Below are 2,423 nucleotides of genomic sequence, written 5' to 3'. Positions count from 1 at the left end.
ACAAAGAAGACCATAGATTAAATTACTTCCTAAATTCTACCACATGCTGAATGTGCCATCTGTGACTACATCATTTGACCTTTATGATTCCAGGGACGACATAATAGAGACCATGATTCCTGGGCTGGTTCCTGCATTTATCTCCTGTTCCAACCTTCCTAACAACACATTTGATACTTTCCAGGATGAACCAGAAGCCACTTAGTACTTTTCCCTCTCTACATGTTTTAGTCTTTTCCCAATTTCTACCATTTTCTCTTCTTCCTTACAAGAAATTATTCAAATTTACTCCCATATTGTTCCATAATATGATCAGATCAATGAAATATCTCTTTTTTTGTAAATGCTAACTTAGTCTTACTCAATTCTACTCTTAATTTTATTTTAAAAAATTATAAGGAAATTACAGGTACACATGTATGTGTTTTGTACAAATAAATAAATTGCAGATATTTGTTGACATTTGCCAACATCAATTATAATCTTTGTTATCCTGCATAATCTGGTTGTCCTCAGGCAGATCAGTTGTAATTAGGATGACGTTCATAAACTGCAGTGGTCTGATGAGTTGGCTGTGAAAGAGAGGTAGCTGATGTATCAGATATCACGGGAACTTGAAACCGTGGGTTGCTCTCTGTTTGAAGTTTAGAAAAAGGACCTTCATTTTCCGATAAGTTGTGATATCTATTTGGAAAAGTAGAAGGCTCCAACATCAGTCCAAGATAATTGCTCTGTATGGGAGATAAGGTGCTGAACTTAGAAGTAGAATTTGTAGATGTAATGAAATTCACAACATGGCCATTTGCTTCAGTGTAGCTGCTTTGTGAGTGCACGTGGAAAGTGGTCAACTGATTTAAAATAGCACATTGATCCACTGCAATTGGTTCTGGTGTTCTAACTGACATTGCTGATGCAGGAGGAAAATCACCTCTCATCGGGGTACTTGTATCACCAATTATGTGGCTAGTAGAGGACTTTCTTTTTAGAGGCATGTTTAAATTTGCAGAAGGTAAAAATGCACTTTCTCCTGTAGTGTCAGGCACAAAACCAGAATTATGATTATTCAAAATAGCTCCTTATATTAAGTGCTTCTTGTTGAAATCTTGAGCCAATGAAGATACCAGAGAAGCATTTTTACTCCCAACTCTTCTATTTATTTTCACTAAAAGCTGGGGACAGCCTCATTTAAAATTTGGATTATGATAGAACTGCAGCTACAAACAAAGGAGAAATATTTTAGTATTACTTTAAACCAAAATACAAGGCTACAATAAGCCTAATCTATAAAACCTCAGATTTCACGCTTAGTATACTAAGATAATATCATCAAAATATGAACATTGTTATTTTTTGAAATTCCTTAATTGGAAAATACACATTTAAATAGTATATTCATCAATTTTAAAACGTTAACATTTGCATTAATGGTGAATGCCCCTTTTTAAAAGCAGCTTTAATACCTTTATTTAGATTTCTGATAAGATTCATAGTTGCTAGCAGTTTCTCATAATCTTGAATACATAACGCACAGTCCTAATTTTTAAGAAAAAATAAAGTCTTTTAGCCTAAGTAGTTTTATACGATTTTCAAAATCTAGCCTTTCATTTATATTACCATAGATTGACAAACAAAAAAAAATTATATATAAGTTATCAAGTAGTGACTGAAATTTCTGAATACCTTGCTTAAAAGAGAGACTTCTTTTTCTTCTGCCAGAAAGTCAGCTAGAGAAGCAGATCTTTGAAAATTCTGCCGCACTTTACTAAACCCTTAAAGGTTAAGCTCTCTAACTAAACTTTTCATACTTCCAGTTTCAAATATACTGAAAGAGGACTTTCTTTCCAAAACTTCCTTCTTAAAGACATCTTCATCGATCACTATGGAAGTTCGATTATCATCCCACCAGATGGATTGAAATTGGTCACTCCCAACCATTTTCCAGAGTTTTCTTGGAAATGTCAAAGAACAAAAATCAGTATCTTCATCTGGTTCAGAGACACAATGTGTGTAACATGGTCTTTTTCTCAAGGATTCTTCACACAAAGTCTGAAAAGCATTTTCTTCAATCATAGACCTCAAGTCCAAGTCCCCAGAGAATGTTTGATTACACAATAGAGATCTACTGGACTTTCCTGAACCAGTTGGTCCATCTTTAGGAGACACATCTTGAATTTCTGAAGAAACATGTGCCATCTCAAATAACTTTTTCTACAGCTCCTTTTCTAAACTGCAAGATTTTGACCACTGCAGCTTCAAATGCTGATTTTGCAGGCCTGCACAAATAAACTGCTAGGCCATCACAGTGGTTCTCAACCTGAGTAGCTGTGACATCACAAAATGACTGGTCTCCTAGCAACCCGAGTGTATCATTAAGCCAGTGTTTACGTCTCATTCATCCAGTTAAAATGAAACATATAGAGGGT

At 34.9% G+C, this 2,423-nt stretch overlaps 1 pseudogene; it reads right to left on the bottom strand.

Annotated features, from left to right (window-relative positions):
• Positions 1-521: 521 nt before the first annotated feature.
• Positions 522-2,193, bottom strand: LOC135320425 (heat shock transcription factor, Y-linked-like; annotated as a pseudogene).
• Positions 2,194-2,423: the final 230 nt, after the last annotated feature.

Source organism: Camelus dromedarius, chromosome Y (genome assembly GCF_036321535.1).
Source record: "Camelus dromedarius isolate mCamDro1 chromosome Y, mCamDro1.pat, whole genome shotgun sequence".
NCBI lineage: Eukaryota > Metazoa > Chordata > Mammalia > Artiodactyla > Camelidae > Camelus > Camelus dromedarius.
The sequence above is the reverse complement of the archived record's forward strand: the minus strand, read 5'-3'. Positions and strand labels throughout refer to the sequence as shown.